A 12,699-nucleotide genomic window follows, 5' to 3' on the forward strand; every position below is an offset into this window, starting at 1 on the left:
ATTTCATGACAATTTTACCAAAGGGTGTCCATCTACCAACAGATGACGGATGGAGTCACGATCCATCGCCAGGAAGATGGTCCATAATTTGAGTCATCGTCACTATCTCTTGAGCTTAAAAAATATCCCAAAATCAATGGTTTGGACCACAATCCATCAACAGACCAATGGTCCATCTTCTGGACTGTTCTAAGGGATATATGGTTTGGTCCTTTTCTTACCCACAATACCTCTCTCCAAGACTTTAATTAGCCAATAAGGATTATTTCTTAGAAAACCATCAACAAGTTTCTCCTAAATTACTTCCCTTCTCCTTAAAAAAACTCAAGAGCACGTAAGAAAGGTTTTTCAAACCCCATAAATGTAAAGTTTCCAAGTTCAAGATTCTATCCAAGAACTCTTGTTTTTTAGGTATGTAAGACTTCAATTAGGATTCCTTTCATTTTCATGTCCAAACCTTCATAAGTTTTCATGAATTCAAGACAATGGTTAAGATTATAAGCCCACTTCCAATTTTATTTTTTATGAAGTATGTTTCATGATTTTTAATGCTTTCAAATATGATTTTGATTTCTATGAATATTTCATTAATGTTTTTTAACCTCTTACTCTTACTATGATTCTTGAATGTGGATTTTCTTAAAATTGGCATCTCAATCATGATTTTTGAATCATTATGACATTGTAAGATTTCACAAAACTAGAACTAACTCAAAGAAGGCTGACTTCTATGAAAGCTATGAAATATGAGCTTTTATGAAAAAAAAAAAAAGCAAGCTTTATATACCCCCAATAAGTATGATTTTTGTCTAATATGAGCATATGGTATGAAATATTTCAGGAGTAGTATTTAGTAAACGAGTGAATGAGAGTTCAAAATACTCAAGTTCCATAATAATGTGCTACCTTAGGTTATATGTTCTCCCAAGAAGAATGATTCAGGATCCTTGTGTACATAGTTCTAACTTTGGATGGTTAGAACAATATTTTTTCTGTGTGAGTGTATAACACTATACTCTATGAAGCTCACATAGATTATATTGGTTATAAGAATCTTTCACTTAAAAGACTTTACATTATTTTGATGACTTACTTTATAGGACTATTATACAATTTCAGATAGCATGATTTTAGATATGCATGACTAAACAATTCTTACTTCTGGTTTAAACTGCATTTCATTTTGTTTGGTACTTATAACTATGAAAGCTCCAGTCTTTTCTCTATTTATGATTTCATTTAGTTATTTACTTTGTTCCTACATACTCAGTACATTCAAATATACTGATCACATACTTCTTTTGCCTATATATTTTATGTGATATAGATAAGGGTGACCAATCTCAAGAACGTGGCTAATTGTACCCCATCCAGATCCCAGTAGTGGTAAGTCCTCATTATTTGAGGACCTATATTAGTTATTTATTTAATTTTATTAGGGTAATGCTCAAATATTCAATCGAACCATCGAAAATGACTCATCTATGCCACCTATTATAAATTTGGCTTATTTATGCTATTGTCGCTATATAAAGGATCATTCATGTCATTATTTTTAATGGTAGTTTTGTAAAATTATTTTTTTACATGACCTCTTATTAAATCAACTAGTATTACTTAAAAGCAAAATAAAAAATCTGACCCATTAAAATTAAACCCGACACGATGAATAGGCGTGATTTTTATTTTTAATGAGTTTGATTTTATTTTTAATTGGTCTAAATTTTTATTTTAACCATGTGGGTCAAATGTTTTTAGTGGGTTCAATTTTTGATTTTGATTTTAAGTAATATTGGTTGATTAGATTTGGTGATCTGGGCCTCTAATAAGAGGTCATATTGCAAAAATAGTTTTGTAAAACAACCATTAAAATAATGGCAAGAATAAACCTTTCTGTAATGGTAGTGGCATAACGAGCCAAAATTTTATAATTGATGGCATAGATAACCCAAACTTATAACAGATTCCATAGAGGAGTCATTTATAATAGTTCAATGGCATATTTGAGCCTTATCCCTTTTCATTATAAATATTATTTTAAGGTTGGCCAGGGGTCTTGTCCTAGTAAATTATGTTATTTAGTTTAGAGACTTCAGACATTAACTTTGTGGTTCACGTTAGCCCATCAAGCTTTGCATCCATATTTTATACATTATGTTTTCAAATTATGTTTTAAAGATTTCCATTACGATTCTTATTACAACTTTCACTTTAATTTCATATAATATGCTTAGTACGCCATGTCAAGGTTTAGTATGGGTCTACTTGTAGCTTTATTACATCGTGCCTTAGCTAGGGTATAATCTCGAATCTTGGAATAAACCTTGGAGTCTAACTGGTTGAGAAGGACCAAGACTGAATACTTACAGTGAAAATTCAGTGATATGACACATGAGCCTGAAGTGTAAGTGTGGCTTGATAAATAGGAAATCTAAAGAGAGAGTTTCAAGTATCTTAGGTCTATTATTCAAGATAATAGACAGATTGATGATGTCACTCATCGTATTAGTACAATATGAATGAAATGAAGACTCACTTCTGGAGTCTTGTATCATCAAAAAGGTCCACCTAAATGTCAAATCGAAATTCTACAAAGTGGTAGTTAGACTGGCTACATTGTATGGAGCAAAATGTTAGTCATTTAAGAACTATCACACTCAAAAACTAAAAGTGATGGAGATGAAGATTTTATGATAGATGTATGGGTATACCAAAAGAGATACGTTTAAAAATTAAGGATATCTGAGATAAAGTAAGAGTGATATTGGTAGAAACAAAATACAAGAAGCAAGGTTATGATGGTTCAGACATGTGATAAGGATATGCATGTATTCCCTAGTGTGAAGATGTGAGAAGTTGGATATGGGTGTATTTAGTAGATGTAGAGATAGACCAAAGAAGTATTGAGGAGACGTGATTATGGCGTAGTTGCAATTTACCTTAAGTAAAAGGTTAGTTGGTAGGAGTGTGTCTGCACTAGTAGGTAACAGTGCATTGTCTTGTTGGCCTTTCTAGTAGTCATGAGACTACTTGTGTAGTTTCTTGCTCTGCAACTTTGTTACTGTATCTATTTTTTCTCTTATAGTTTGAGTGAAGTTTAATTTATTGTAGTACATTTTTTATTTTACTATTTCGTATTTTTTGATAGAATCTATTGTTTTTTGTACTTCCATTACATCATTTTTAGACTATTTTTATCTTGAATAGGTCTATAGGAAACAACCTTTATGCCTCATCTCTAAGGTAGAGGTACGGTTTTCATATGTTCTACCCTCCCCAAATCACAGTTTTATCATGACCCAATTTACGGGTCATGATGGAACCTACTTTATCCCACAGTAGGTAAGCCAAACCATAGCCCAGAGCTATAAGTAATGGGCTAATTTGGTGGAAAATAGCCTAATGTAGGAAATCAACAATAAAAGAATTATAATAAAATTAAGACAGTAATGATAGTCTAAAAGATAGAAAAAACATCAACAACCATCCCACAACCTAGTAGTGTCGGTACAATAGCTAAAATAAAAGGAACATAAGTACGAAAATAGTTAAATACAAATCTATCTCAAATAGTGAAAGACTAGACATAGATAATAGAAGAAAAAGGGACAAATCTGACTCTAAGAGCCCACCCTATCTCTAGAATCAACTCAGCACGATCATCACGTCAGCAGTGGCCACTAGTAGTTCGATCTGCACCAAAAAGGTAAGTGTAGTATGAGTACCAAAACCACATGTATTCAGTAGGCATTATCGACCGACTAATCTAAATCATGATATAAATACAATAAAGATGCAAGATAAATAATCTAAGTCAAGGTAACAGGGAAAAACTAGAAATAAGCTCGAACACTGTAAATAAATAACTGAAACAAATATAATATGAAAGAAAGCATAATAAATACAACAAAACTGGCCCCATAAGCCAGTAAGTGCATAAAAATAAGCAACCCAACTCGGGCCCCCATAAGCCCGGAGGGTGCAATCAAAGGAAATTAAATAACTGAAGATCCATATATTTACCGAATATTAGCTATAACTATGAGTTTGTCTATACTATATCATATCATAAAAAACTCTCAATGTCAGACTCGAACGGGAACTTAATATCATCGTAATCATCATTATTTACCATACTTGAACCAAAACAAATATCATTAATTCCATATTTCGCATAATATCATAATTAGTATAATATTATAATTATACTATGAATTAGCTCAATATATAAAGATAAACCTAGTCGACCTAGATGCCAAAGAAAACCCCAAAAAAACTGCTAAGTTAGCAATTTTCCTTTTTGAAAAGCTTCTATAAGATGCCAAGCTATCAAAATCATAATCTACTTATCAAACTAAGAACAATAATACCCATATTGCACTTTTGTGTTTTGGGTTCAAAATTACATAAAAAATCTATGTCGGCCTCATTTGTGGAATCACACTTTCGAAATCGACAACACATCCCTCTATACTCAAGGAACATTTATCCTCAATAATGGGTTGAATTTCAAACTCTAATAGTGATATAATCGACCCACCAATATTCTAGGGATTTTGGAAAAAAGATGAAGCATTTAATCAAGAAATTGGTGGAAACTTTCCATGAATTCAGAGAAGAAACGTGCTACTTGAGCTTATGAACATTCTAAAATTACCCACTAATAGTTCTCCCAAGTTTTCATACTTTTTAGGATTCTACACACCTGGAAATGGGTAAAATAATTAGAGAAATCAGGCTAAATAGGGACTATATATGCACCAGGTGCTACTAAAGTGGTACCCACTCTGATGGGGCAGGTCATTTAAGCGGTTAATTGGTGCTAAAGTGGTTTGTGCTTTAGCGGCCAACATGCCACTAAAGAAACATTCGTTGAACCTAATAAGGCCACTTAAGGGTTGGAATACCACCAAATCGACCTCCACTAAAGTGCCCACAGGGTCGCTTTAGTGGTCACACCAGCTGAAATGCATCAGCTGGAGACTTAGAATTTTCGGAGTCTCTGCTGACCCCTTGGGATTCATTCAAAATCCCGTATATGCAAACGAACTATAATAACCTATAAAATTAGACATTCCAAACTCAATGGCACAGTCAAAATATCTATCTGAGATTATTTCAATGAAAAGAGGGTCCCACACTTATGTGTCATTTCTCTTATCTTCCAGCCAATAAGCCTAAATAAGTCCGGGAGCCTCAAGACACAAACCAAGGATCCACCTAGCCTAAAATGACATTCTGAAGTTGTTAGAATAGTCTAAATTAGCATATGAGGTTGTCTGACTGAAGCTTTCATTCGATAGTAAATTTTAACATGCAAAGACTTCAAAATAGGTAATTGCCTCTAAAAACTAAAAAAGTTGCTTGGTATCCGAATTGTCAATTCCACTAAGTCATAAATGACTTAGAGCAGCTATTGGAAAGCTCAAAATGGTGAAAATGAACAAAAATATGGAAAAAGATCTAGAGGGTCATTATAATATCCACTGCTAAAAGGACTTTCGTCCATAAAAGTAAAGGGTTAGATGTACCTAATGCCTCAAACAAGTGAGGATACTGGATCTGCATCTCACACTCAATCTCCCAAGTATCCTTATCTACGAGTCGGTGCCTCCACTGAACCTTAACTATTGGAATCGCTCTAGTGCTCAACCCTCTAACATCACTGGCTAATATGAGCAAAAGCTCTTTCACGAAGGACAACTGCTCAACCAACCAAACTGAGTCCCATCTTAGCATATGAGATGCATCGAAAATGTATTACCATAACATAGGAACATGGACAAGAGAATATACAACAACAAAATCTTGCGGTAAAGCTAACTCATAAGCCACATCACCAACTATGTGAAGAATCTCAAAGGGTCTGATATATCTGGGAATGAGCTTGCCTTTTCTCTCGAACCTCGTCACACCCTTTATGAGCTATACTCAAAGGAATATTCGATCACCAACTCCAAACCTCAAGGCACAAAGTCTACTATTTGCATAAGCATTTAACCTACTCTAAGTTGCCCTCAACCTACCCTGGATCACACTTACTCTATTCAATAACTCCTAAAGCAAGTCAATACCATGTGATCTAATCTTGGAGGTCTCAAACCACCCAATTGGAGAACAAAATCACCTACCATAAAAAACCTCAAAAAGCTCCATGTCAATACTCAAATGGTCGTTATTATTATATGTAAACTCGATCAAAGCTAAGCGCTTCTCCCACTATCCTCCAAAATACATAACAAAGGCTCAGAACATATCTTCGAGAACTTAAATAGTCTATTTTAACTTCCCATTGATATGAGGATAGAAGGCTATACCAAATCAAACTCAGTACCCATCTCTTCCTGAAAAGCTCTCTAAAATCTAGAAATGAACACGAACCTCTATCCGAAATAATAGCTATAGGACCATCATGCTAATGGACTATCTCACAAATATAGATATGAGCTAACCTCTTGCCACTGAAAGGCATCTAATTAGGAATGAAATGTGCCAACTTGTGAACCGATCCATAATGACCCAAATACCATCAGAACCACGAAAAGTGAAAGGCAAACCACTAACAAAGTCCATGGTGATTTACTCCTACTTCTATTCGACAATAGGCAACATATGAATAAAGCCACCAAGTCTCTGATGTTTGGCCTTCACCTACTGACAACATAGGCCACGAGATACAAAATCCTTCATATCTCTCTTCATACCACCCCATAAATAAGTCTACCTCAAATCTTTATACATCTTAGTTGTACCCAGGTAAATAGAATATCTAGAGTTGTAAGCCTCATGCAAAATTGACTGAATCAAGTTATCAACCCTTAAAACACAAATACGGCCATCAAATCTTAAAATACCCTCAGAATCATAGTATCCCTCTTGGACTCTCCACTCAACACCTGATCATGGATAATGCAAAGTCTCATATCCTCAATTGACAACTCCAAATTTGCTCAAATAGCAAAGACCGCACCTCAACACTAGCAAGAATCCTCCTAAGATTTAAAATGTTAAGTTCGCACCATAAAGTTGGATATGGAATGGACGTCTCATTCCAATGGCCTTTGAGAAATTGAAATAGAAGCTAATCTACTTATAATCACCGTCTTCCAACTCAAGGGTCTTCTACCACGTTCGCCTTGCCCGAATGATACAAAATAAAGATGTCATAATCCTTAAGCAACTCTATCCATCTACACTGCCTAGAATTAAGCTATCTTTGGGTTATAAGATTCTAAAGACTAGGATGATCTGTGAAATCTCATAATGCACGCCATAGAGATAATATCTCTAAATCTTAAACACTAAAACTACCACCTTAGACTTTAAATTATGAGTAGGGTAGCTGTGCACGGGCACCTTTGGTTGCCTCAACTATAAGCAATAATTCGACCCCACTGCATCGACACACAACCCAAACAAACACTATAAGCATCACAATACACGGTGAATCTATCACCCTTGACAAGAAGATCCAATATAGGAGCTAAAGTGAGAAATCCCTTAAACTTTCCAAAGCTCGACTCACACTTTTTAGACCATCAAAAAGGGAACTCCTTTCGAGTCAATCTGATCATCGGCACTGCAATAGTAGCAAAACTCTCAATAAACCGTCTATAGTAACTGAAAAAACCAATAAAGCTTCAGACCTCGAATGGAGATATAGGCCTAGAATAATCATGAATAGCCTCAATCTTTACTAGGTTTACCATAATCTCATCCTTAGACACTACATGCCTAAGGAATATCACCGACTCAAGCTAAAACTTACACTTAGAGAGTATTGCAATAGCCAATAATCTATGAAATTCTGGAGAATAAACCTAAAATATTGCATATGCTCCTCTCTACTCCTCGAATACACAAGAATGTCATTAATGAACACAGTAAGAAGGAATCCAAATAAGGTCTTAACACACAGTTCATCAAATCCAAGAATACAGTTGGGGAGTTGGTCAACCTAAAAATCATCGTTAGGCATAATGACCATACCAAGTCCTAAAGGTTGTATTTGGGATATCCTCAGCCCGAATCCTCAACTGATGGTAGCCTAATCTTAAGTCAATATTAGAAAATACCATTGTACCTTGAAGCTGGTCAAACAAATCATCAATGTGAGGCACAGGATACCGGTTCTTCACCGTCACCTTATTAAGCTGTCTATAATAATACACATATGTATGGAACCATCCTTATTCACAAATAAGATAAAATCTCCCCAAGAAGACATACTCAGTCTAATGAAACCCTTTCCAAGAAGGTCTTAAACTGACAATTTAGCTCCTTAAGCTCAGCAGAAGCCATATGGCAAGGCGCCATAAAAATTGGTTGAGCTTGTGGCTCAAGATCAATAACAAGCTCAATATCATGCTCAAGAGTAAAACTAGAGAGATCGGTAGGGAAAATATTAGAAAAATCATGAACTATAGGACAGATTCAAATGACACTCTCCATATCAAAAATATAAGTGAGATAAGACTCGCAACCCCTCAAAATAAGTCTCCTAGCCAAAATACAAGAAATAACTCCCTATGGATCAAAACTAATAGCTCTCTTCACACAATCAGAGGTATACTGAGCATGGCTAAGTAATGATCTAGACAACACAATCCAAGACTGCGTGATAGTTGGATAACTAGTGCATACCCAAAATCACATCAAAATCAACCATATCTAACACAATAAGATTAGCCTGAGTATCAAATTCTCAAAAAGTCACAATACATGATCTATTAACCCAATCCACTACTAAAGAATCACCCATAGAAGTAGATACATATAATGGAACCAATAATGAATCCCAAGATAAATCTAACCATAGGACATAATAAGCAGATATATGAATAAGTGGATCTTGGATTAAATAAAGTAAAGACTAATTGATAGCACACCAAGATCGTCCCTATGATAACACCCAAAGACTCAACCTCGGGTCTAGTAGATTCGCATACAACTAACCACCCCCTCCACCTAGTTGGGCTCTTGATCGATCTTCTATCTCACCTACTTGAGAACTTCTATAAGCACCCTGGGGGCTACCTCAATAGCTATGCACACTACCTCTAGCTTGGTACACAACTACCCAAATCAATAAAACACTCTTAGCTAAAGGAACCATCGATCCACGGCTAAGGCACTCTCTCAAGAAATAGCACAAATCCCTACAACCATAACATGCCCTATTCATTATACTAAAATCAAAAAAATTTCTTACCCAAAATAACCACCATATTAGAATTACAAGAAAATAAACCCCTCAAAATCTAGCCACTACTCTGGCCAGGATAAATATTAAAACTAGACTGACCTCCATTTATAATCTGAAGTAAAGCTTAAATAGGCCTATTAGACTGTCCCTGATGCTAATATTGGTGACGCAGAGGGTACCTACCTTAAGAACCACTGCCTATAAACTAATATGGCTCCTATCAAAACTACCATGACACCATAGCCTCTTATTGATTCCCTCTTAGGTCTCATGATGTATATCTACTATAAGCTAAGCATGATCAAAAACCTGAGAAAAATACCTATCAACAGCAACAAAACTCTATGTAGACATGGGAAGATGAAGTCTCAATCCCTGAATAAAGCAATAAACCCTCTCATACTCAATAGTTAGAATAGAAGTAGCATGTCTAAAAAAACTCATGAAATTGAGATTCATACTTCATGTCATTCATGGATCCCTGCTCTAACCTCAAAAACTAAACTTTTAAACAATTTCTAAGGTTGCAAGGCATATACTTCTCTAAGAAGATCTTAAATAACTGAGTACATGTCAATGGGGGAGATCCGGCTGGCCTGGAATGAAGATGACCTCTTCACTATTGTCGAGCTGCCAAGTCCAACTTAATAGTAGTGTAATCCATGTGATGATTCTCAACTAGGACCAAATTATAGAGCCTATCCTCACAAGCACTTAAGAACTCATAAGTATCCATACTTGGGGCACTAGAAAACCTAGGTTGATCCAATCTTAAGAACCTACCCAACATCTTTTTCTCCTCAATAGATATAGCAAGTCGGGCAACTATCGGTTGAGCCACCACCAATAAAGAAGGGACCTTAGCTCTAAGAGTCGCAGCTATAGACTATGTTTTGGCCTCAATACCGCTCTACTCTGTAGATTATACAATACCAGATGGTGCACCAATAACTAATCAAAAAAGTTAAACCAATACATCCTTGAGCACTAATAAAGAAATAAAACCCGGTGGAGCCTAGGCTGGTCCTTGAACCGCCATTGGCTGGGGCAGAAGAATCTCTAGCTCAGGAGTAAGAATAGGGTTTAGTGAAGGCCCCTTCTACTGTCCTCTAGTTGGGGACATATATCTAGGTTGTCCATGACCTATAGGTAAACTATGAATAGTGATAAGATCCTTAGGCTTAGTCTCGGGATCCTTATCTTATAGAGCGATAGCACGTGTCCTATCCATATGCAAAAGAGTGAAACCAAAGGAATTCTTTAGAAACCAAATCAAACTCTAAGCATGAAATGAGTGAAATATGTTAAGAACTCCTAAGAATGTCCTATAGCCTCCCGAAAATAAGAAAAGAATGTCATTATTTTATTTATGGGACTCTACTAGATAGTTGTTTTTATACCAACAATAGTAGTGAACCAAGGCTCTGATACCAATATTTCATGACCCAATTTATGGGTCATGATGGTTCCTACTTTATCCCACTAGTAGGTATGCCAAACTATAGCTCGGAGGTATAAGCAATGGATTAATTTGGTGAAAAACGACCTAAAATTGGTAATCAACAATTAAAGACTTATAATAACAATAAGTCAGTAATGATAGTCTAAAAGATAGATAAATCATAAACAATTATCTCATGACCTAGTATTATCGGTACAAGAGCTACTACAAAAAGAAACATAAATACTGAAATAGTCAAATACAAATCTATCTCGATTAGTGAAAGTCTAGACTTAAATAATAGAAGGAAAAAGAAAAAACTCTGACTTCAAGATCTCACCCTATCTTTGAAATCAACTTAGCTCGATTGTCACATTAGCGATAGCTACTAGTACTCAAATTAATACAAAAAGAAATAGAAGTATAGTATGAGTACCAAAACCACGAGTATTCAGTAGGCATCATCAACATGCTAAGCTAAATTATGATATAAATATGATAACGATGAAATATAAAAAAAGGTAAGTCAAAGTAAAATGAAGACCTGAAGATAAGTTGTAATACCCAATACTTTTCTTAGCTCAGTTCAGCTCCTAATTCCATGCATAAAAGGCTTAAAGCCTGAAAAAATCACCAAGTGTTGGGGACTTATGCTTATTTTTGACCTCTTAACTTTGAAGATTTTTAATGGGTTTTCCCGACCCTGAGATGTAGATTTTTTAGTTAATTCATGTTTAAGAGTGTAAGAAGCATGTCTCAGGGAAGTTTTGAATTTTTTAGATGAGGATTGGGTCGTGTTTGAATTTCGATTCTAGAACCTCACTGCGATAGTGGCGTGTCATGGTGGGTATAACGATGATCCCTTTATCACATTGTGGTGAACCCCTAATCCATATTCCAGTTGCAAATTTAATTCTCTGAAGGGCAATTGAGTCATTTCCCCTCAACCCAATTCGTAAAAACACAAAGTAAAACGTTGGTAAGGGAATTATATGCCAATTTTTTCCCAATTTTCCTCTCAAAAAAACTCTAATCATCCCCCAAGTTCATCAATTTCATTTCTTTCTCTTCAAGAATACCAAGAAATCAAGTTACCAAATCCAAGAACCTTCAAGGAAGCTTAAAAATTTGTGTTTCTCTTTTAAGATTTAAGGTTTAAGGTATGTGTGATTTTCATCCATGGGCCATTTTCACCCATGGAGTCCAAGAATCCCCTTTTGATATCAAATTATGAGTTTTTACATGTTTATGATAAATTATCTCCATGGAGTTATTATTGATTTTGAATATAAGATATGGTACAACTATTTTGTGATGGAATGATCCCTTATATGATTTGAGTATTGAAATCATCATGTTAAATCCCTAATTCATGGTTCAAGTATTGTAACTATGCTTTTAATCACATGTTTTATCCATTCCTATTCTTAAATTCATGACTCTCATGTGTTTCATGAAATGTCTAAACGTTGGGTTTTGAGAAATGATCCTTTACTATGGTTTTTAAAGCTTCATATGTCCTTATTGTTATTTTTATTCAGAGTTGGAGGGCTATGAGTACCCGATTCTTAGCTGTTTACATAATTCCAGTACCTTCTGAATGATTTTAGATAAACTATGAGTGTTGTCATGTAGTTAGTATCTTGATCAATTACTAGAGTTAAGTTTAGTTTAGTCCAATAATCAGTGTCTTTTAGTTTGGAATAGGATTTAGCACCGAGCGAACCCAGGGATGGGGGCTCACCTGCCAGTAGAGGGTATGACCTTTAGTAGAAGTCCCGTAGTTCCAAAACTGCATAGCTAGTATAGGTTAGAGATATCAATCTTCCAGTTGAGGGTTGATAAAGTGTTTATCAGCCAGTTAAAGGTAACACATATCTTACTATAGAACCTACTAGTTGAGGGTAACTCATTAGTCCTTTTGTACATTAGTTTAGTGGATCTGCACAACCAATGTTAATACCCGTAGCACAGTACTGACACCTTTTCAACTGGGGTTATAGGTTGAACCTTGATTATTTCTGATTAGGGCATATTGGTTAGGTAATACCTC

The sequence above is a fragment of the Capsicum annuum genome, chromosome 9, assembly GCF_002878395.1.
Source record: "Capsicum annuum cultivar UCD-10X-F1 chromosome 9, UCD10Xv1.1, whole genome shotgun sequence".
Classification (NCBI taxonomy): Eukaryota; Viridiplantae; Streptophyta; class Magnoliopsida; order Solanales; family Solanaceae; genus Capsicum; species Capsicum annuum.